The sequence below is a fragment of the Procambarus clarkii genome, unplaced genomic scaffold (assembly GCF_040958095.1).
Source record: "Procambarus clarkii isolate CNS0578487 unplaced genomic scaffold, FALCON_Pclarkii_2.0 HiC_scaffold_110, whole genome shotgun sequence".
Lineage (NCBI taxonomy): Eukaryota > Metazoa > Arthropoda > Malacostraca > Decapoda > Cambaridae > Procambarus > Procambarus clarkii.
Genome location: NW_027189143.1, coordinates 2,156,337 through 2,181,571, shown reverse-complemented (window position 1 = coordinate 2,181,571; position 25,235 = coordinate 2,156,337). Strand labels below are relative to the sequence as shown.

Below are 25,235 nucleotides of genomic sequence, written 5' to 3'. Positions count from 1 at the left end.
GAACATGAACAAATGCTTCTATTTTAGAGAAGATATGGGATCCAGGTTTCGGAGCCGTAAAACCAACCGTCGTGATTGGTGGACGAGTTGCCAGGTTGCAGCTTCTGTACCGTGCCGGCACATAAATAGGTTCGGCTCAAGCGGCGGCAGCATCATTCCCCCGTGACTGTCTGAGCGTCTCTCATCACCTTGGTTATCTCATCATCATCATGGTAGAAGCAAAGCCTACCAAGAAGGCTGCGGCTGCTGCTGCTGTGGTGGCCACCACCAGGAAACCTCGCGTCCAGGTTGCTCACCCGAAAACTAGTCAAATGGTTCTAGCCGCGGTCGCAGCACTCAAAGACCGTAAGGGCTCGTCTCTACAAGCAATCAAGAAGTACGTTGTTGCCAACAACAAAGTCGAGGCTGCCAAGATCGCCATTTACATCCGAAGATTTCTCAAGAAAGCAGTGGCTGACGGCATTCTTGTTCAGACCAAGGGAAGTGGAGCTAGTGGATCATTCAAGCTGGCCGTAGCAGAGAAGAGGGCCGTTCTAACTCCCAAGAAAGCCACCACAACCAAGAAACCATCTACAGCAGCAAAGAAGGCCGTGGTAACTCCCAAGAAAGCCGCCACAAGCAACAAACCACCTACAGCCTTGAAAAAGAAGCAGCAGCAGCAGCAGCTTGTTGTTGGGAACAAAAAGCCCAAAATAAAGAGAGCTTCAAAATCTCCCAAACCACCCAAGGCAAAGAAAGCTGTCAAGAAAACAACAAAGGCAAAATAAACGACGACATGCAAGCAGCATGAATACACATGACAATAAACATCCAGGCCTCCCCCCTCAGTGGAGGGGCCTCATATGATTCCAAAAAGAGTTTAGTTTTGTAGACAAATAAATCATTACTTTTGGGGTAGATTTACTCTGTATATTATATATATATATATATATATATATATATATATATATATATATATATATATATATATATATATATATATATATTATATACACATGGGTGAGGTGATATGGTACCAAAGTTTTGGGTAAGGTGATTGACATTTACACAAGATAAAACACGAACCAATGGGAATAAAAACATAAGAATGGAAGTAACTGCAGAAGGCCTATTGGCCCATAACACAAGCACTTCCTCTTGATGCTTCTATATTGGTTCGGAGTCTTGAAGCTATATATATATATATATATATATATATATATTATATATATATATATATATATATATATATATATATATATATATATATATATAATATATATATATATGCACACAAAACTAAATAGTCTTGTTAGACAAATTGCCCCTATTAGAGGCAAGTTGACTAACAAGCCGAATGACTGCAATTGTTTTGAATTTGAGTTAAATCTAACATAGAAATGTAATCAAACCTAACCTAACCTATGCTAACCCAAGCTAAGCTAACCTAACCTAACCTAAGCTAACCCAAGCTAAGCTAACCTAACCTAACCTAACCTAACCTAACCTAACCTAAGCTAAGCTAACCTAACCTAACCTAACCCAGCAATTCATGATCTTAATATAATACTGTTAATTGGATAAACCAATTTGGAAAGAAATGTTCGAAAATAACAAAATTAACTGTGCTTGTTAGGAAAATTGGGCCTTGCATACTTGTCCCAATAGTGTGGTTCTCGCTTTTAGGTACGACATAAACGTATACCTAAGTTGAGAGAGAAAAAGATTCGCACTCAAACATGCATATCGATTGCCAGTCCTGAATTCTGGGTAGATATTCGTGTCCTCCCTTTTCATTTACCATCATTTGGATACTATCAAAACAGCTCTGAGAAGGATAAAATGAATAAAACGGGTAGCTCACTCATGTAAAAAGGAAGAGTTGGGAAAGATCTCTCTCTCTCTCTCTCTCTCTCTCTCTCTCTCTCTCTCCCTCACCCCCCCCCCCCCCCCCACCAATGATCCTGCTCTGCTAGTATATAACGTAACAAACCTTCCCCCCCCCCCCCCCTCCCTCCCCAATCAGAGTCCCTTTAAGCATGCGAGGATAAAAAATAGATTTCATAAGACCCAATGTGCTAGCTGATATCAAAACAATTTATGTTATCGTCTATTAAGCCCTTCAGTAAAAAAAGTATAGGGACCTAATTAGGTCCCGTTTTGAGGTGGTGGTGGGTGGAATCGATGGATTAGCCAAGCTCTTATCCGCCGAATCCGTAGAGGGTACGACCCTGGCGCTTCAGAGCGTACACCACGTCCATAGCAGTGACGGTCTTCCTCTTGGCGTGTTCCGTGTAGGTTACAGCATCACGGATGACGTTCTCGAGGAACACCTTCAGGACGCCACGGGTCTCTTCGTAGATGAGACCCGAAATACGCTTCACGCCGCCACGACGAGCTAAGCGACGAATAGCGGGCTTGGTGATGCCCTGGATGTTGTCACGTAGCACCTTACGATGACGCTTGGCGCCACCCTTTCCGAGTCCCTTGCCTCCCTTGCCGCGTCCAGTCATGGTGTTGAAGTTGTGTGAATCGAATTGACGAATGCCCGCACGATTTCCCGACTATATCCCATCAAGCGGACGTACTAGTAGCATTGCAACTCCTGCCTGCCCTTACTTTACGCTTGTGGTCGAGTAGACACGGCTTTCTCACAACGCTTTCAAAACTGCAGTTGCCTACTCGTCTGTTTCACGTCCCTGTGAAATGACTTTTGCACAAATCCAAAAAATAGAGCAAAATCAGCGATAATAGTGATTGAGGTGAGCCGCCTGTTGGCTGCAGCCAGAGGAAGGAGGGGAGGGGCAACGGGGTGACGTAGGCGAGTCGAGCAGCCAATGGCGCTCGAGCAAGCGCCTCGAGACGGCGTATATAAGCAAAAATTTTTCGGCGCCGGCCATCACAAACCACAGTTGTTCACCATGGCTCGCACCAAGCAGACTGCTCGCAAGTCCACGGGAGGCAAGGCTCCTCGTAAGCAGCTGGCCACCAAGGCAGCACGCAAGTCTGCTCCTGCCACAGGGGGTGTGAAGAAGCCTCACCGTTACAGGCCCGGAACGGTCGCCCTGCGTGAGATCCGTCGTTACCAGAAGAGCACCGAGTTGCTCATCAGGAAACTTCCCTTCCAGCGTCTGGTGCGCGAGATTGCCCAGGACTTCAAGACCGATCTTCGCTTCCAGTCGTCTGCCGTCATGGCTTTACAGGAGGCATCCGAGGCTTACCTGGTCGGTCTCTTCGAGGACACTAACCTCTGTGCCATCCACGCCAAGCGTGTCACCATCATGCCAAAGGACATTCAGCTTGCTCGCCGTATCCGTGGAGAGCGTGCATAAGCTAAATCGACCACCCTAGTATACACCAAACTCGGCCCTTCTCAGGGCCAAAATATCCTTCTAAGGAGATTTCAGACATTCCTAGCATCAGTCATATGAATTAACCTTCATCTACACATATAATAAATAAATAAATAAATAAACAAATACACTAATTTAGGTGTCATACATACACGTGATATCAATAAATCAAGTCATTTGTAGTACAACCTGTTCTCTTACAAACAAAACGCCGTCGCTTTTCGCTCTTATGCACTGTCAAGGATCACCCACCCCCCCCCCCCCCCCCCAAAATAAAAATTGTCATACTGTACTAGAAATAAAAGCAGCTTGTATAAGTGACATACTGTCCAGTCCTGTTTTATTCTGTTTTCGGTCCTCTGGCTTAATCTGTTAAGTTAGGAGATGACATTTTAAATTAACCGTTTTCTTGACATTTTCAAACCTAAGAGGGTGGCCTGCATAGTAATCCTAATGTGGAACATAACAATGAATCTCTAATCTCTAGAAAAAAAAAAAGATACCGAGTGCTTATATGTGTTGAGAGAGAGAGAGAGAGAAGAGAGAGAGAGAGAGAGAGAGAAGAGAGAGAGAGAGAGAGAGAGGAGAGAGAGAGAGAGAGAGAGAGAGAGAGACAGACAGACAGACAGACAGACAAGACAGAGACAGACAAGACAGAGACAGACAGACAGACAGACAGACAGAGACTGAGAGAGAGAAACACACACAGACAGTTTCATAAATATTCTCATTTTATAGCTATTTGCTTTCAGTGACAGAGGTTTTTGTTATAATAGTATTGGTGTCTAACACTCACAATCTCTTTAGAAATTAAAGTGTGGCTCCAATGGAGCCGAGTTTGTTGGTTTGAGGCCAAGCCACCACCACAGGGCAGTAAGTAAGCCGTTTACTTGGAGGAGGTGTACTTGGTGACGGCCTTAGTGCCCTCAGAGACGGCGTGCTTGGCCAGTTCTCCGGGCAACAGGAGCCTTACAGCCGTCTGGATCTCCCGACTGGTAATGGTGGAACGCTTGTTGTAGTGGGCCAGGCGAGAAGCCTCGGCGGCGATGCGCTCGAAGATGTCGTTCACGAACGAGTTCATGATCGACATGGCTTTGGAAGAGATACCAGTGTCGGGGTGGACCTGCTTCAGCACTTTGTAGATGTAGATGCTGTAGCTCTCCTTCCTCCTGCGCTTCTTTTTCTTATCGCCCTTGGCAATGGCCTTCTGGGCCTTTCCGGCCTTCTTGGCAGCCTTTCCAGATGCCTTGGGTGGCATGATGATGCTCGTGCTGGCTGGCGTTGCGATACAATAATGAACTTTTGCGCGAGGCGAGCTTTCCTTTTATATCCCGCTCGCGACTCAGCTCAGAGCGGGTCGCGTGGCGGAGCGCGCTGATTGGTCAGTGGCGGGCTCCCTTGATCCTGAGCGGGGTATATAACACGAAGCTCGATCTGCGGGGCGGCATAAAACACCACAAACCCACAACAGCAGCAGCAATGTCAGGACGCGGCAAGGGAGGCAAAGTGAAGGGCAAGTCAAAGTCTCGCTCCAGCAGGGCCGGACTTCAGTTCCCCGTGGGCAGAATTCACCGTCTGCTGCGTAAGGGCAACTACGCCGAACGCGTCGGTGCTGGCGCTCCTGTCTACCTGGCAGCCGTCATGGAATACCTCGCTGCCGAAGTTCTGGAGCTCGCCGGTAATGCCGCACGTGACAACAAGAAGACCCGTATCATCCCACGTCACTTGCAGTTGGCCATCCGCAACGACGAAGAACTCAACAAACTTCTGTCTGGCGTAACCATTGCACAGGGAGGTGTTCTTCCAAACATTCAGGCAGTTCTTTTGCCAAAGAAGACAGAGAAGAAGTAAGCACTTCTGCCACCCACCACGACAAATACCATAACCAGGCTCCATCCGGAGCCACACACACTTTAATAGAGAGATTCAAGTAGACAATCAACTTTCAAACATTAATAATAACATTTATATTGATTTCATTTGGAATGTGTACATAACAAACAAACAAAACAAAATTATAGGGGATATTCAGCATCACTTGGAATATTAACCAATCATATAAATCCAATATATATTTTATATTTTACTTTAAGCGAGGAATTCATATTATATTAATTTTTAATCATACAAATGAACAAAAGCAATTCTTCACTAGACGTAATGAATGAATAAATGATCAAGGTTTTAATGTGTTTCATGAATATATATATATATATATATATATATATATATATATATAATATATATATATATATATATATATATATATATAATATTATATATATATATAATAATATAATATAATATATTATAATACTTGTGAACCAGAATATGTTTGAGCAGCAGCGATCGTGCCTGCCATTGGCCGAAGTGCAACAATTCAAATAATTTAAAGGGCCTGCTCGGGTATATAAGAGAGGCTGGGAGACTGGGGCCGGTGGTGGGTGATGGGTGATGAGTGATGGTGTGGTGTGGTATGGTGTTGTTAAGAGTTGATTTACGGCCAGCCAGCCAGCTGCAGCCAAGGCAGGGCAGGGCAGGGCAAGGCAAGGCAAGGCAAGGCAAGGCAAGGCAAGGCAAGGCAATAACAGGACAGGACAGGCAAGGCAAGGCAAGGCAAGGCAAGGCAAGCAGGCGGGCGGGCGGGCGGCGGGCGGGCGGGCGGCGGGCAGGCAGGCAGGCAGGCAGCCAGCCAGCCAGCCAGCCAGCCAGCCAGCCAGCCAGCCAGCCAGCCAGCCAGCCAGCCAGCCAGCCAGCCAGCCAGCCAGCCAGCCAGCCAGGCAGCAGGCAGGCAGGCAGGCAGGCAGGCAGGCAGGCCAGGCAGGCAGCAGCAGCAGCCAGCCAGCCAGCCAGCCAGCCAGCCAGCCAGCCAGCCAGCCACTCCCACTTTGTATTTATATGCATTCAATTTATATTCAAACATTATATATGTTAAGGGCCTAGTTTTAGTGTTTATTTTAAAAATGACAAACATCGAGTCGTTTTACCAGTCCTTTAGCGTTAACGGTGATGCATTTTAAAACTGAACAGAAATCACCTTTTCTGGATATATCAAATATCGAATCCGCTTAATGTGCCTACAATTCAATCATTCAAAAAATACATAATTTACATCATGCCTTTTCATAGAACAGACAATAAGATTTGAGACAATAAGAACTTTACTTTTATAACTAAAGTTGCACAATTATACCAACTCTATGGTGGCTGGGTGGTAAGGTGTGTGGCTGGTATTTTGGAAGTCGCGAGTTCAAACGACCCAATGGGAATAATACTTTTTTTTTTTTGCCATACAATCTTCCTAATACTATTATGTAGGTTTGTGTGTGTGTTTTTTTATTCATTCTTTGGTTTTATAGATGACATACATATTGACTCCTTTTACCGGTCCTTAATTAGGCTCTGGGGAAGCAATGGTGGTGGTGGTGGTGGTGGTGCATTTAAAACTAAACCAAAAATCACCAGTTCTGGACGCGTCAAATATCATATCCGCTTAATGTGTCTACAACCTAATTACTTAAAACTACACTATTTAATTCATTCATATCATGTGCATATTGGTCATTATGCTCATACAACCGACATCAAAATTTATTTTCATTATTAGAATCATACATTTCATCAAGTAATACAGATACAAAGAGATTTTCTTTCTGAGAAGACCGTTAGTATTGGCTTGCAGGCAGGCAGGCAGGCAGGCATTTGAGGGTTATTATTTCGCCTGTTGATTGGGGGGAGGGTTGATGTGTTAGGGGGTTTTCGGTTAGATGTGGTGGTGGTGATTGGTGGTGATTGGTGGTGATTGGTGGTGATTGGTGGTGATTGGTGGTGGTGGTGGTGGTGGTGGTAGTAGGTGGGAGTTGGGGGGGGGGGGGGGGAGGGAAGGGGAGGGGAATGATGGTCTGTGGATTCGTTCTCCGTACCCTTTACATATAAGCAAAAATATGCCTTCTTGTGGGTATAGAAACATTAACACAAATTATATCAGTAACTGATATTGTAGCCTTTTAAACAGAAAAGATTTGTACATACAAATACTTTTTAATTATCATTTATTTGTGGAAATGGCATTTACGTCATTAAATTGATACCTCAGCATCAAGCTTGTGTCCTGCAGCAGTGGTCCAGTGGTAAAGTGTATATAAGTGATGCGTATTCTTGGAGTTGCGAGTTCAAACCCGGATTAAGCTATATATATATACAACATGTTTTGTTTTGGTTGTTTGTTTTTGTATAAAGCCTCACACAATATCTATATTAAGCGAGTTTGTTTTAAACATGACATACATATTAATTCATTTTACCAGGCCTTATTCCACACAACTCCGTGAATTTCCCGTGGAGCCAGCCATTCAAACAAAAACAAACGAAACAAAACAAAACAAAACAAAAAACATTATTGCCAACAGCATTTGGTGTTCCCAGGCGGTCACCCATCCAAGTACTAACCAAACCCAACGTTGCTTAACTTCGCTGATCGGACGAGAAGCGGTGTTCTCAACGTGGTATGGCCGTTGGCATGAGACTGCCTACACATTGTGGCTAATAACCAACTCTTTTAAGTCATCGCGGCAGGATACGGACCTGCTTGTGGTGTCTTAATGGTAATTGTATCCTAACATATTTTTGTCTCCTTGGCATGGATATTTAACATCGTTTATTCAGTCTTGGGTTTATGTTCTTTCGCCATTTACAGACATTTTACATCTACCTACTTCCTCAGCCTGCCCTGCCAATTTCTAATGAATTTGTGGATTTTCTTTTGTAATACAAACATGTGTGTGCTCATCTGCTCTTCAGTTTTTATGATATTTGTCTCATCTGTCCTGCTTTATGATACTTTTACAAAGAACATGAACAAATGCTTCTATTTTAGAGAAGATATGGGATCCAGGTTTCGGAGCCGTAAAACCAACCGTCGTGATTGGTGGACGAGTTGCCAGGTTGCAGCTTCTGTACCGTGCCGGCACATAAATAGGTTCGGCTCAAGCGGCGGCAGCATCATTCCCCCGTGACTGTCTGAGCGTCTCTCATCACCTTGGTTATCTCATCATCATCATGGTAGAAGCAAAGCCTACCAAGAAGGCTGCGGCTGCTGCTGCTGTGGTGGCCACCACCAGGAAACCTCGCGTCCAGGTTGCTCACCCGAAAACTAGTCAAATGGTTCTAGCCGCGGTCGCAGCACTCAAAGACCGTAAGGGCTCGTCTCTACAAGCAATCAAGAAGTACGTTGTTGCCAACAACAAAGTCGAGGCTGCCAAGATCGCCATTTACATCCGAAGATTTCTCAAGAAAGCAGTGGCTGACGGCATTCTTGTTCAGACCAAGGGAAGTGGAGCTAGTGGATCATTCAAGCTGGCCGTAGCAGAGAAGAGGGCCGTTCTAACTCCCAAGAAAGCCACCACAACCAAGAAACCATCTACAGCAGCAAAGAAGGCCGTGGTAACTCCCAAGAAAGCCGCCACAAGCAACAAACCACCTACAGCCTTGAAAAAGAAGCAGCAGCAGCAGCAGCTTGTTGTTGGGAACAAAAAGCCCAAAATAAAGAGAGCTTCAAAATCTCCCAAACCACCCAAGGCAAAGAAAGCTGTCAAGAAAACAACAAAGGCAAAATAAACGACGACATGCAAGCAGCATGAATACACATGACAATAAACATCCAGGCCTCCCCCCTCAGTGGAGGGGCCTCATATGATTCCAAAAAGAGTTTAGTTTTGTAGACAAATAAATCATTACTTTTGGGGTAGATTTACTCTGTATATTATATATATATATATATATATATATATATATATATATATATATATATATATATATATATATATATATATATTTATATATACACATGGGTGAGGTGATATGGTACCAAAGTTTTGGGTAAGGTGATTGACATTTACACAAGATAAAACACGAACCAATGGGAATAAAAACATAAGAATGGAAGTAACTGCAGAAGGCCTATTGGCCCATAACACAAGCACTTCCTCTTGATGCTTCTATATTGGTTCGGAGTCTTGAAGCTATAATATATATATATATATATATATAATATATATATATATATATAATATATATATATATATATATATATATATATATATATATATATATATGCACACAAAACTAAATAGTCTTGTTAGACAAATTGCCCCTATTAGAGGCAAGTTGACTAACAAGCCGAATGACTGCAATTGTTTTGAATTTGAGTTAAATCTAACATAGAAATGTAATCAAACCTAACCTAACCTATGCTAACCCAAGCTAAGCTAACCTAACCTAACCTAAGCTAACCCAAGCTAAGCTAACCTAACCTAACCTAACCTAACCTAACCTAACCTAAGCTAAGCTAACCTAACCTAACCTAACCCAGCAATTCATGATCTTAATATAATACTGTTAATTGGATAAACCAATTTGGAAAGAAATGTTCGAAAATAACAAAATTAACTGTGCTTGTTAGGAAAATTGGGCCTTGCATACTTGTCCCAATAGTGTGGTTCTCGCTTTTAGGTACGACATAAACGTATACCTAAGTTGAGAGAGAAAAAGATTCGCACTCAAACATGCATATCGATTGCCAGTCCTGAATTCTGGGTAGATATTCGTGTCCTCCCTTTTCATTTACCATCATTTGGATACTATCAAAACAGCTCTGAGAAGGATAAAATGAATAAAACGGGTAGCTCACTCATGTAAAAAGGAAGAGTTGGGAAAGATCTCTCTCTCTCTCTCTCTCTCTCTCTCTCTCTCTCTCTCTCCCCCTCACCCCCCCCCCCCCCCCAATGATCCTGCTCTGCTAGTATATAACGTAACAAACCTTCCCCCCCCCCCCCCCCTCCCTCCCCAATCAGAGTCCCTTTAAGCATGCGAGGATAAAAAATAGATTTCATAAGACCCAATGTGCTAGCTGATATCAAAACAATTTATGTTATCGTCTATTAAGCCCTTCAGTAAAAAAAGTATAGGGACCTAATTAGGTCCCGTTTTGAGGTGGTGGTGGGTGGAATCGATGGATTAGCCAAGCTCTTATCCGCCGAATCCGTAGAGGGTACGACCCTGGCGCTTCAGAGCGTACACCACGTCCATAGCAGTGACGGTCTTCCTCTTGGCGTGTTCCGTGTAGGTTACAGCATCACGGATGACGTTCTCGAGGAACACCTTCAGGACGCCACGGGTCTCTTCGTAGATGAGACCCGAAATACGCTTCACGCCGCCACGACGAGCTAAGCGACGAATAGCGGGCTTGGTGATGCCCTGGATGTTGTCACGTAGCACCTTACGATGACGCTTGGCGCCACCCTTTCCGAGTCCCTTGCCTCCCTTGCCGCGTCCAGTCATGGTGTTGAAGTTGTGTGAATCGAATTGACGAATGCCCGCACGATTTCCCGACTATATCCCATCAAGCGGACGTACTAGTAGCATTGCAACTCCTGCCTGCCCTTACTTTACGCTTGTGGTCGAGTAGACACGGCTTTCTCACAACGCTTTCAAAACTGCAGTTGCCTACTCGTCTGTTTCACGTCCCTGTGAAATGACTTTTGCACAAATCCAAAAAATAGAGCAAAATCAGCGATAATAGTGATTGAGGTGAGCCGCCTGTTGGCTGCAGCCAGAGGAAGGAGGGGAGGGGCAACGGGGTGACGTAGGCGAGTCGAGCAGCCAATGGCGCTCGAGCAAGCGCCTCGAGACGGCGTATATAAGCAAAAATTTTTCGGCGCCGGCCATCACAAACCACAGTTGTTCACCATGGCTCGCACCAAGCAGACTGCTCGCAAGTCCACGGGAGGCAAGGCTCCTCGTAAGCAGCTGGCCACCAAGGCAGCACGCAAGTCTGCTCCTGCCACAGGGGGTGTGAAGAAGCCTCACCGTTACAGGCCCGGAACGGTCGCCCTGCGTGAGATCCGTCGTTACCAGAAGAGCACCGAGTTGCTCATCAGGAAACTTCCCTTCCAGCGTCTGGTGCGCGAGATTGCCCAGGACTTCAAGACCGATCTTCGCTTCCAGTCGTCTGCCGTCATGGCTTTACAGGAGGCATCCGAGGCTTACCTGGTCGGTCTCTTCGAGGACACTAACCTCTGTGCCATCCACGCCAAGCGTGTCACCATCATGCCAAAGGACATTCAGCTTGCTCGCCGTATCCGTGGAGAGCGTGCATAAGCTAAATCGACCACCCTAGTATACACCAAACTCGGCCCTTCTCAGGGCCAAAATATCCTTCTAAGGAGATTTCAGACATTCCTAGCATCAGTCATATGAATTAACCTTCATCTACACATATAATAAATAAATAAATAAATAAACAAATACACTAATTTAGGTGTCATACATACACGTGATATCAATAAATCAAGTCATTTGTAGTACAACCTGTTCTCTTACAAACAAAACGCCGTCGCTTTTCGCTCTTATGCACTGTCAAGGATCACCCACCCCCCCCCCCCCCCCCCCCAAAATAAAAATTGTCATACTGTACTAGAAATAAAAGCAGCTTGTATAAGTGACATACTGTCCAGTCCTGTTTTATTCTGTTTTCGGTCCTCTGGCTTAATCTGTTAAGTTAGGAGATGACATTTTAAATTAACCGTTTTCTTGACATTTTCAAACCTAAGAGGGTGGCCTGCATAGTAATCCTAATGTGGAACATAACAATGAATCTCTAATCTCTAGAAAAAAAAAAAGATACCGAGTGCTTATATGTGTTGAGAGAGAGAGAGAGAGAGAGAGAGAGAGAGAGAGAGAGAGAGAGAGAGAGAGAGAGAGAGAGAGAGAGAGAGAGAGAGAGAGAGAGAGAGAGAGAGAGACACAGACAGACAGACAGACAGACAAGACAGAGACAGACAAGACAGAGACAGACAGACAGACAGACAGACAGAGACTGAGAGAGAGAAACACACACAGACAGTTTCATAAATATTCTCATTTTATAGCTATTTGCTTTCAGTGACAGAGGTTTTTGTTATAATAGTATTGGTGTCTAACACTCACAATCTCTTTAGAAATTAAAGTGTGGCTCCAATGGAGCCGAGTTTGTTGGTTTGAGGCCAAGCCACCACCACAGGGCAGTAAGTAAGCCGTTTACTTGGAGGAGGTGTACTTGGTGACGGCCTTAGTGCCCTCAGAGACGGCGTGCTTGGCCAGTTCTCCGGGCAACAGGAGCCTTACAGCCGTCTGGATCTCCCGACTGGTAATGGTGGAACGCTTGTTGTAGTGGGCCAGGCGAGAAGCCTCGGCGGCGATGCGCTCGAAGATGTCGTTCACGAACGAGTTCATGATCGACATGGCTTTGGAAGAGATACCAGTGTCGGGGTGGACCTGCTTCAGCACTTTGTAGATGTAGATGCTGTAGCTCTCCTTCCTCCTGCGCTTCTTTTTCTTATCGCCCTTGGCAATGGCCTTCTGGGCCTTTCCGGCCTTCTTGGCAGCCTTTCCAGATGCCTTGGGTGGCATGATGATGCTCGTGCTGGCTGGCGTTGCGATACAATAATGAACTTTTGCGCGAGGCGAGCTTTCCTTTTATATCCCGCTCGCGACTCAGCTCAGAGCGGGTCGCGTGGCGGAGCGCGCTGATTGGTCAGTGGCGGGCTCCCTTGATCCTGAGCGGGGTATATAACACGAAGCTCGATCTGCGGGGCGGCATAAAACACCACAAACCCACAACAGCAGCAGCAATGTCAGGACGCGGCAAGGGAGGCAAAGTGAAGGGCAAGTCAAAGTCTCGCTCCAGCAGGGCCGGACTTCAGTTCCCCGTGGGCAGAATTCACCGTCTGCTGCGTAAGGGCAACTACGCCGAACGCGTCGGTGCTGGCGCTCCTGTCTACCTGGCAGCCGTCATGGAATACCTCGCTGCCGAAGTTCTGGAGCTCGCCGGTAATGCCGCACGTGACAACAAGAAGACCCGTATCATCCCACGTCACTTGCAGTTGGCCATCCGCAACGACGAAGAACTCAACAAACTTCTGTCTGGCGTAACCATTGCACAGGGAGGTGTTCTTCCAAACATTCAGGCAGTTCTTTTGCCAAAGAAGACAGAGAAGAAGTAAGCACTTCTGCCACCCACCACGACAAATACCATAACCAGGCTCCATCCGGAGCCACACACACTTTAATAGAGAGATTCAAGTAGACAATCAACTTTCAAACATTAATAATAACATTTATATTGATTTCATTTGGAATGTGTACATAACAAACAAACAAAACAAAATTATAGGGGATATTCAGCATCACTTGGAATATTAACCAATCATATAAATCCAATATATATTTTATATTTTACTTTAAGCGAGGAATTCATATTATATTAATTTTTAATCATACAAATGAACAAAAGCAATTCTTCACTAGACGTAATGAATGAATAAATGATCAAGGTTTTAATGTGTTTCATGAATATATATAATATATATATATATATATATATATATATATATATATATATATATATATATATATTATATATATATATATATATATAATATAATATAATATAATATATTATAATACTTGTGAACCAGAATATGTTTGAGCAGCAGCGATCGTGCCTGCCATTGGCCGAAGTGCAACAATTCAAATAATTTAAAGGGCCTGCTCGGGTATATAAGAGAGGCTGGGAGACTGGGGCCGGTGGTGGGTGATGGGTGATGAGTGATGGTGTGGTGTGGTATGGTGTTGTTAAGAGTTGATTTACGGCCAGCCAGCCAGCTGCAGCCAAGGCAGGGCAGGGCAGGGCAAGGCAAGGCAAGGCAAGGCAAGGCAAGGCAAGGCAAGGCAATAACAGGACAGGACAGGCAAGGCAAGGCAAGGCAAGGCAAGGCAAGCAGGCGGGCGGGCGGGCGGGCGGGCGGGCGGGCAGGCAGGCAGGCAGGCAGCCAGCCAGCCAGCCAGCCAGCCAGCCAGCCAGCCAGCCCCAGCCAGCCAGCCAGCCAGCCAGCCAGCCAGGCAGGCAGGCAGGCAGGCAGGCAGGCAGGCAGGCAGGCAGCAGCCAGCCAGCCAGCCAGCCAGCCAGCCAGCCAGCCAGCCAGCCACTCCCACTTTGTATTTATATGCATTCAATTTATATTCAAACATTATATATGTTAAGGGCCTAGTTTTAGTGTTTATTTTAAAAATGACAAACATCGAGTCGTTTTACCAGTCCTTTAGCGTTAACGGTGATGCATTTTAAAACTGAACAGAAATCACCTTTTCTGGATATATCAAATATCGAATCCGCTTAATGTGCCTACAATTCAATCATTCAAAAAATACATAATTTACATCATGCCTTTTCATAGAACAGACAATAAGATTTGAGACAATAAGAACTTTACTTTTATAACTAAAGTTGCACAATTATACCAACTCTATGGTGGCTGGGTGGTAAGGTGTGTGGCTGGTATTTTGGAAGTCGCGAGTTCAAACGACCCAATGGGAATAATACTTTTTTTTTTTTGCCATACAATCTTCCTAATACTATTATGTAGGTTTGTGTGTGTGTTTTTTTTTCATTCTTTGGTTTTATAGATGACATACATATTGACTCCTTTTACCGGTCCTTAATTAGGCTCTGGGGAAGCAATGGTGGTGGTGGTGGTGGTGGTGCATTTAAAACTAAACCAAAAATCACCAGTTCTGGACGCGTCAAATATCATATCCGCTTAATGTGTCTACAACCTAATTACTTAAAACTACACTATTTAATTCATTCATATCATGTGCATATTGGTCATTATGCTCATACAACCGACATCAAAATTTATTTTCATTATTAGAATCATACATTTCATCAAGTAATACAGATACAAAGAGATTTTCTTTCTGAGAAGACCGTTAGTATTGGCTTGCAGGCAGGCAGGCAGGCAGGCATTTGAGGGTTATTATTTCGCCTGTTGATTGGGGGGAGGGTTGATGTGTTAGGGGGTTTTCGGTTAGATGTGGTGGTGGTGATTGGTGGTGATTGGTGGTGATTGGTGGTGATTGGTGGTGATTGGTGGTGGTGGTGGTGGTGGTAGTAGGTGGGAGTTGGGGGGGGGGGGGGGGGGGGGGAGGGGAGGGGAATGATGGTCTGTGGATTCGTTCTCCGTACCCTTTACATATAAGCAAAAATATGCCTTCTTGTGGGTATAGAAACATTAACACAAATTATATCAGTAACTGATATTGTAGCCTTTTAAACAGAAAAGATTTGTACATACAAATACTTTTTAATTATCATTTATTTGTGGAAATGGCATTTACGTCATTAAATTGATACCTCAGCATCAAGCTTGTGTCCTGCAGCAGTGGTCCAGTGGTAAAGTGTATATAAGTGATGCGTATTCTTGGAGTTGCGAGTTCAAACCCGGATTAAGCTATATATATATACAACATGTTTTGTTTTGGTTGTTTGTTTTTGTATAAAGCCTCACACAATATCTATATTAAGCGAGTTTGTTTTAAACATGACATACATATTAATTCATTTTACCAGGCCTTATTCCACACAACTCCGTGAATTTCCCGTGGAGCCAGCCATTCAAACAAAAACAAACGAAACAAAACAAAACAAAACAAAAAACATTATTGCCAACAGCATTTGGTGTTCCCAGGCGGTCACCCATCCAAGTACTAACCAAACCCAACGTTGCTTAACTTCGCTGATCGGACGAGAAGCGGTGTTCTCAACGTGGTATGGCCGTTGGCATGAGACTGCCTACACATTGTGGCTAATAACCAACTCTTTTAAGTCATCGCGGCAGGATACGGACCTGCTTGTGGTGTCTTAATGGTAATTGTATCCTAACATATTTTTGTCTCCTTGGCATGGATATTTAACATCGTTTATTCAGTCTTGGGTTTATGTTCTTTCGCCATTTACAGACATTTTACATCTACCTACTTCCTCAGCCTGCCCTGCCAATTTCTAATGAATTTGTGGATTTTCTTTTGTAATACAAACATGTGTGTGCTCATCTGCTCTTCAGTTTTTATGATATTTGTCTCATCTGTCCTGCTTTATGATACTTTTACAAAGAACATGAACAAATGCTTCTATTTTAGAGAAGATATGGGATCCAGGTTTCGGAGCCGTAAAACCAACCGTCGTGATTGGTGGACGAGTTGCCAGGTTGCAGCTTCTGTACCGTGCCGGCACATAAATAGGTTCGGCTCAAGCGGCGGCAGCATCATTCCCCCGTGACTGTCTGAGCGTCTCTCATCACCTTGGTTATCTCATCATCATCATGGTAGAAGCAAAGCCTACCAAGAAGGCTGCGGCTGCTGCTGCTGTGGTGGCCACCACCAGGAAACCTCGCGTCCAGGTTGCTCACCCGAAAACTAGTCAAATGGTTCTAGCCGCGGTCGCAGCACTCAAAGACCGTAAGGGCTCGTCTCTACAAGCAATCAAGAAGTACGTTGTTGCCAACAACAAAGTCGAGGCTGCCAAGATCGCCATTTACATCCGAAGATTTCTCAAGAAAGCAGTGGCTGACGGCATTCTTGTTCAGACCAAGGGAAGTGGAGCTAGTGGATCATTCAAGCTGGCCGTAGCAGAGAAGAGGGCCGTTCTAACTCCCAAGAAAGCCACCACAACCAAGAAACCATCTACAGCAGCAAAGAAGGCCGTGGTAACTCCCAAGAAAGCCGCCACAAGCAACAAACCACCTACAGCCTTGAAAAAGAAGCAGCAGCAGCAGCAGCTTGTTGTTGGGAACAAAAAGCCCAAAATAAAGAGAGCTTCAAAATCTCCCAAACCACCCAAGGCAAAGAAAGCTGTCAAGAAAACAACAAAGGCAAAATAAACGACGACATGCAAGCAGCATGAATACACATGACAATAAACATCCAGGCCTCCCCCCTCAGTGGAGGGGCCTCATATGATTCCAAAAAGAGTTTAGTTTTGTAGACAAATAAATCATTACTTTTGGGGTAGATTTACTCTGTATATTATATATATATATATATATATATATATATATATTATATATATATATATATATATATATATATATATATATTTATATATACACATGGGTGAGGTGATATGGTACCAAAGTTTTGGGTAAGGTGATTGACATTTACACAAGATAAAACACGAACCAATGGGAATAAAAACATAAGAATGGAAGTAACTGCAGAAGGCCTATTGGCCCATAACACAAGCACTTCCTCTTGATGCTTCTATATTGGTTCGGAGTCTTGAAGCTATAATATATATATATATATATATATATATATATATATATATATATATATATATATATATATATATATATATATATATATATATATATATGCACACAAAACTAAATAGTCTTGTTAGACAAATTGCCCCTATTAGAGGCAAGTTGACTAACAAGCCGAATGACTGCAATTGTTTTGAATTTGAGTTAAATCTAACATAGAAATGTAATCAAACCTAACCTAACCTATGCTAACCCAAGCTAAGCTAACCTAACCTAACCTAAGCTAACCCAAGCTAAGCTAACCTAACCTAACCTAACCTAACCTAACCTAACCTAAGCTAAGCTAACCTAACCTAACCTAACCCAGCAATTCATGATCTTAATATAATACTGTTAATTGGATAAACCAATTTGGAAAGAAATGTTCGAAAATAACAAAATTAACTGTGCTTGTTAGGAAAATTGGGCCTTGCATACTTGTCCCAATAGTGTGGTTCTCGCTTTTAGGTACGACATAAACGTATACCTAAGTTGAGAGAGAAAAAGATTCGCACTCAAACATGCATATCGATTGCCAGTCCTGAATTCTGGGTAGATATTCGTGTCCTCCCTTTTCATTTACCATCATTTGGATACTATCAAAACAGCTCTGAGAAGGATAAAATGAATAAAACGGGTAGCTCACTCATGTAAAAAGGAAGAGTTGGGAAAGATCTCTCTCTCTCTCTCTCTCTCTCTCTCTCTCTCTCTCCCCCTCACCCCCCCCCCCCCCACCAATGATCCTGCTCTGCTAGTATATAACGTAACAAACCTTCCCCCCCCCCCCCTCCCTCCCCAATCAGAGTCCCTTTAAGCATGCGAGGATAAAAAATAGATTTCATAAGACCCAATGTGCTAGCTGATATCAAAACAATTTATGTTATCGTCTATTAAGCCCTTCAGTAAAAAAAGTATAGGGACCTAATTAGGTCCCGTTTTGAGGTGGTGGTGGGTGGAATCGATGGATTAGCCAAGCTCTTATCCGCCGAATCCGTAGAGGGTACGACCCTGGCGCTTCAGAGCGTACACCACGTCCATAGCAGTGACGGTCTTCCTCTTGGCGTGTTCCGTGTAGGTTACAGCATCACGGATGACGTTCTCGAGGAACACCTTCAGGACGCCACGGGTCTCTTCGTAGATGAGACCCGAAATACGCTTCACGCCGCCACGACGAGCTAAGCGACGAATAGCGGGCTTGGTGATGCCCTGGATGTTGTCACGTAGCACCTTACGATGACGCTTGGCGCCACCCTTTCCGAGTCCCTTGCCTCCCTTGCCGCGTCCAGTCATGGTGTTGAAGTTGTGTGAATCGAATTGACGAATGCCCGCACGATTTCCCGACTATATCCCATCAAGCGGACGTACTAGTAGCATTGCAACTCCTGCCTGCCCTTACTTTACGCTTGTGGTCGAGTAGACACGGCTTTCTCACAACGCTTTCAAAACTGCAGTTGCCTACTCGTCTGTTTCACGTCCCTGTGAAATGACTTTTGCACAAATCCAAAAAATAGAGCAAAATCAGCGATAATAGTGATTGAGGTGAGCCGCCTGTTGGCTGCAGCCAGAGGAAGGAGGGGAGGGGCAACGGGGTGACGTAGGCGAGTCGAGCAGCCAATGGCGCTCGAGCAAGCGCCTCGAGACGGCGTATATAAGCAAAAATTTTTCGGCGCCGGCCATCACAAACCACAGTTGTTCACCATGGCTCGCACCAAGCAGACTGCTCGCAAGTCCACGGGAGGCAAGGCTCCTCGTAAGCAGCTGGCCACCAAGGCAGCACGCAAGTCTGCTCCTGCCACAGGGGGTGTGAAGAAGCCTCACCGTTACAGGCCCGGAACGGTCGCCCTGCGTGAGATCCGTCGTTACCAGAAGAGCACCGAGTTGCTCATCAGGAAACTTCCCTTCCAGCGTCTGGTGCGCGAGATTGCCCAGGACTTCAAGACCGATCTTCGCTTCCAGTCGTCTGCCGTCATGGCTTTACAGGAGGCATCCGAGGCTTACCTGGTCGGTCTCTTCGAGGACACTAACCTCTGTGCCATCCACGCCAAGCGTGTCACCATCATGCCAAAGGACATTCAGCTTGCTCGCCGTATCCGTGGAGAGCGTGCATAAGCTAAATCGACCACCCTAGTATACACCAAACTCGGCCCTTCTCAGGGCCAAAATATCCTTCTAAGGAGATTTCAGACATTCCTAGCATCAGTCATATGAATTAACCTTCATCTACACATATAATAAATAAATAAATAAATAAACAAATACACTAATTTAGGTGTCATACATACACGTGATATCAATAAATCAAGTCATTTGTAGTACAACCTGTTCTCTTACAAACAAAACGCCGTCGCTTTTCGCTCTTATGCACTGTCAAGGATCACCCACCCCCCCCCCCCCCCCCCCCAAAATAAAAATTGTCATACTGTACTAGAAATAAAAGCAGCTTGTATAAGTGACATACTGTCCAGTCCTGTTTTATTCTGTTTTCGGTCCTCTGGCTTAATCTGTTAAGTTAGGAGATGACATTTTAAATTAACCGTTTTCTTGACATTTTCAAACCTAAGAGGGTGGCCTGCATAGTAATCCTAATGTGGAACATAACAATGAATCTCTAATCTCTAGAAAAAAAAAAGATACCGAGTGCTTATATGTGTTGAGAGAGAGAGAGAGAGAGAGAGAGAGAGAGAGAGAGAGAGAGAGAGAGAGAGAGAGAGAGAGAGAGAGAGAGAGAGAGAGAGAGAGAGAGAGACACAGACAGACAGACAGACAGACAAGACAGAGACAGACAAGACAGAGACAGACAGACAGACAGACAGACAGAGACTGAGAGAGAGAAACACACACAGACAGTTTCATAAATATTCTCATTTTATAGCTATTTGCTTTCAGTGACAGAGGTTTTTGTTATAATAGTATTGGTGTCTAACACTCACAATCTCTTTAGAAATTAAAGTGTGGCTCCAATGGAGCCGAGTTTGTTGGTTTGAGGCCAAGCCACCACCACAGGGCAGTAAGTAAGCCGTTTACTTGGAGGAGGTGTACTTGGTGACGGCCTTAGTGCCCTCAGAGACGGCGTGCTTGGCCAGTTCTCCGGGCAACAGGAGCCTTACAGCCGTCTGGATCTCCCGACTGGTAATGGTGGAACGCTTGTTGTAGTGGGCCAGGCGAGAAGCCTCGGCGGCGATGCGCTCGAAGATGTCGTTCACGAACGAGTTCATGATCGACATGGCTTTGGAAGAGATACCAGTGTCGGGGTGGACCTGCTTCAGCACTTTGTAGATGTAGATGCTGTAGCTCTCCTTCCTCCTGCGCTTCTTTTTCTTATCGCCCTTGGCAATGGCCTTCTGGGCCTTTCCGGCCTTCTTGGCAGCCTTTCCAGATGCCTTGGGTGGCATGATGATGCTCGTGCTGGCTGGCGTTGCGATACAATAATGAACTTTTGCGCGAGGCGAGCTTTCCTTTTATATCCCGCTCGCGACTCAGCTCAGAGCGGGTCGCGTGGCGGAGCGCGCTGATTGGTCAGTGGCGGGCTCCCTTGATCCTGAGCGGGGTATATAACACGAAGCTCGATCTGCGGGGCGGCATAAAACACCACAAACCCACAACAGCAGCAGCAATGTCAGGACGCGGCAAGGGAGGCAAAGTGAAGGGCAAGTCAAAGTCTCGCTCCAGCAGGGCCGGACTTCAGTTCCCCGTGGGCAGAATTCACCGTCTGCTGCGTAAGGGCAACTACGCCGAACGCGTCGGTGCTGGCGCTCCTGTCTACCTGGCAGCCGTCATGGAATACCTCGCTGCCGAAGTTCTGGAGCTCGCCGGTAATGCCGCACGTGACAACAAGAAGACCCGTATCATCCCACGTCACTTGCAGTTGGCCATCCGCAACGACGAAGAACTCAACAAACTTCTGTCTGGCGTAACCATTGCACAGGGAGGTGTTCTTCCAAACATTCAGGCAGTTCTTTTGCCAAAGAAGACAGAGAAGAAGTAAGCACTTCTGCCACCCACCACGACAAATACCATAACCAGGCTCCATCCGGAGCCACACACACTTTAATAGAGAGATTCAAGTAGACAATCAACTTTCAAACATTAATAATAACATTTATATTGATTTCATTTGGAATGTGTACATAACAAACAAACAAAACAAAATTATAGGGGATATTCAGCATCACTTGGAATATTAACCAATCATATAAATCCAATATATATTTTATATTTTACTTTAAGCGAGGAATTCATATTATATTAATTTTTAATCATACAAATGAACAAAAGCAATTCTTCACTAGACGTAATGAATGAATAAATGATCAAGGTTTTAATGTGTTTCATGATATATATATATATATATATATATATATATATATATATATATATATATATATATATATATATATATATATATATATATATATATATATATAATATAATATATTATAATACTTGTGAACCAGAATATGTTTGAGCAGCAGCGATCGTGCCTGCCATTGGCCGAAGTGCAACAATTCAAATAATTTAAAGGGCCTGCTCGGGTATATAAGAGAGGCTGGGAGACTGGGGCCGGTGGTGGGTGATGGGTGATGAGTGATGGTGTGGTGTGGTATGGTGTTGTTAAGAGTTGATTTACGGCCAGCCAGCCAGCTGCAGCCAAGGCAGGGCAGGGCAGGGCAAGGCAAGGCAAGGCAAGGCAAGGCAAGGCAAGGCAAGGCAATAACAGGACAGGACAGGCAAGGCAAGGCAAGGCAAGGCAAGGCAAGCAGGCGGGCGGGCGGGCGGGCGGGCGGGCGGCAGGCAGGCAGGCAGCCAGCCAGCCAGCCAGCCAGCCAGCCAGCCAGCCAGCCAGCCAGCCAGCCAGCCAGCCAGCCAGCCAGCCAGCGCAGGCAGGCAGGCAGGCAGGCAGGCAGGCAGGCAGGCAGGCAGCCAGCCAGCCAGCCAGCCAGCCAGCCAGCCAGCCAGCCAGCCAGCCACTCCCACTTTGTATTTATATGCATTCAATTTATATTCAAACATTATATATGTTAAGGGCCTAGTTTTAGTGTTTATTTTAAAAATGACAAACATCGAGTCGTTTTACCAGTCCTTTAGCGTTAACGGTGATGCATTTTAAAACTGAACAGAAATCACCTTTTCTGGATATATCAAATATCGAATCCGCTTAATGTGCCTACAATTCAATCATTCAAAAAATACATAATTTACATCATGCCTTTTCATAGAACAGACAATAAGATTTGAGACAATAAGAACTTTACTTTTATAACTAAAGTTGCACAATTATACCAACTCTATGGTGGCTGGGTGGTAAGGTGTGTGGCTGGTATTTTGGAAGTCGCGAGTTCAAACGACCCAATGGGAATAATACTTTTTTTTTTTTGCCATACAATCTTCCTAATACTATTATGTAGGTTTGTGTGTGTGTTTTTTTATTCATTCTTTGGTTTTATAGATGACATACATATTGACTCCTTTTACCGGTCCTTAATTAGGCTCTGGGGAAGCAATGGTGGTGGTGGTGGTGGTGGTGCATTTAAAACTAAACCAAAAATCACCAGTTCTGGACGCGTCAAATATCATATCCGCTTAATGTGTCTACAACCTAATTACTTAAAACTACACTATTTAATTCATTCATATCATGTGCATATTGGTCATTATGCTCATACAACCGACATCAAAATTTATTTTCATTATTAGAATCATACATTTCATCAAGTAATACAGATACAAAGAGATTTTCTTTCTGAGAAGACCGTTAGTATTGGCTTGCAGGCAGGCAGGCAGGCAGGCATTTGAGGGTTATTATTTCGCCTGTTGATTGGGGGGAGGGTTGATGTGTTAGGGGGTTTTCGGTTAGATGTGGTGGTGGTGATTGGTGGTGATTGGTGGTGATTGGTGGTGATTGGTGGTGATTGGTGGTGGTGGTGGTGGTGGTAGTAGGTGGGAGTTGGGGGGGGGGGGGGAGGGAAGGGGAGGGGAATGATGGTCTGTGGATTCGTTCTCCGTACCCTTTACATATAAGCAAAAATATGCCTTCTTGTGGGTATAGAAACATTAACACAAATTATATCAGTAACTGATATTGTAGCCTTTTAAACAGAAAAGATTTGTACATACAAATACTTTTTAATTATCATTTATTTGTGGAAATGGCATTTACGTCATTAAATTGATACCTCAGCATCAAGCTTGTGTCCTGCAGCAGTGGTCCAGTGGTAAAGTGTATATAAGTGATGCGTATTCTTGGAGTTGCGAGTTCAAACCCGGATTAAGCTATATATATATACAACATGTTTTGTTTTGGTTGTTTGTTTTTGTATAAAGCCTCACACAATATCTATATTAAGCGAGTTTGTTTTAAACATGACATACATATTAATTCATTTTACCAGGCCTTATTCCACACAACTCCGTGAATTTCCCGTGGAGCCAGCCATTCAAACAAAAACAAACGAAACAAAACAAAACAAAACAAAAAACATTATTGCCAACAGCATTTGGTGTTCCCAGGCGGTCACCCATCCAAGTACTAACCAAACCCAACGTTGCTTAACTTCGCTGATCGGACGAGAAGCGGTGTTCTCAACGTGGTATGGCCGTTGGCATGAGACTGCCTACACATTGTGGCTAATAACCAACTCTTTTAAGTCATCGCGGCAGGATACGGACCTGCTTGTGGTGTCTTAATGGTAATTGTATCCTAACATATTTTTGTCTCCTTGGCATGGATATTTAACATCGTTTATTCAGTCTTGGGTTTATGTTCTTTCGCCATTTACAGACATTTTACATCTACCTACTTCCTCAGCCTGCCCTGCCAATTTCTAATGAATTTGTGGATTTTCTTTTGTAATACAAACATGTGTGTGCTCATCTGCTCTTCAGTTTTTATGATATTTGTCTCATCTGTCCTGCTTTATGATACTTTTACAAAGAACATGAACAAATGCTTCTATTTTAGAGAAGATATGGGATCCAGGTTTCGGAGCCGTAAAACCAACCGTCGTGATTGGTGGACGAGTTGCCAGGTTGCAGCTTCTGTACCGTGCCGGCACATAAATAGGTTCGGCTCAAGCGGCGGCAGCATCATTCCCCCGTGACTGTCTGAGCGTCTCTCATCACCTTGGTTATCTCATCATCATCATGGTAGAAGCAAAGCCTACCAAGAAGGCTGCGGCTGCTGCTGCTGTGGTGGCCACCACCAGGAAACCTCGCGTCCAGGTTGCTCACCCGAAAACTAGTCAAATGGTTCTAGCCGCGGTCGCAGCACTCAAAGACCGTAAGGGCTCGTCTCTACAAGCAATCAAGAAGTACGTTGTTGCCAACAACAAAGTCGAGGCTGCCAAGATCGCCATTTACATCCGAAGATTTCTCAAGAAAGCAGTGGCTGACGGCATTCTTGTTCAGACCAAGGGAAGTGGAGCTAGTGGATCATTCAAGCTGGCCGTAGCAGAGAAGAGGGCCGTTCTAACTCCCAAGAAAGCCACCACAACCAAGAAACCATCTACAGCAGCAAAGAAGGCCGTGGTAACTCCCAAGAAAGCCGCCACAAGCAACAAACCACCTACAGCCTTGAAAAAGAAGCAGCAGCAGCAGCAGCTTGTTGTTGGGAACAAAAAGCCCAAAATAAAGAGAGCTTCAAAATCTCCCAAACCACCCAAGGCAAAGAAAGCTGTCAAGAAAACAACAAAGGCAAAATAAACGACGACATGCAAGCAGCATGAAT

General features: G+C 44.5%; 1 long non-coding RNA gene and 3 other non-coding genes across 4 annotated transcripts in view; 1 reads left to right on the top strand and 3 right to left on the bottom strand.

Annotated features, from left to right (window-relative positions):
• LOC123747718 (uncharacterized) overlaps positions 1 to 25,235 on the top strand; it is a 159,061-nt gene that overhangs the window by 60,514 nt on the left and 73,312 nt on the right. The window lies entirely within an intron of this gene.
• Positions 7,733 to 7,851, bottom strand: LOC138360427 (5S ribosomal RNA). Its single transcript, XR_011226377.1, has one exon. It is a non-coding gene; the product is annotated as a 5S ribosomal RNA (ribosomal RNA).
• On the bottom strand, positions 15,874 to 15,992 carry LOC138360426 (5S ribosomal RNA). Its single transcript, XR_011226376.1, has one exon. It is a non-coding gene; the product is annotated as a 5S ribosomal RNA (ribosomal RNA).
• On the bottom strand, positions 23,995 to 24,113 carry LOC138360425 (5S ribosomal RNA). The gene has a single exon (XR_011226375.1). It is a non-coding gene; the product is annotated as a 5S ribosomal RNA (ribosomal RNA).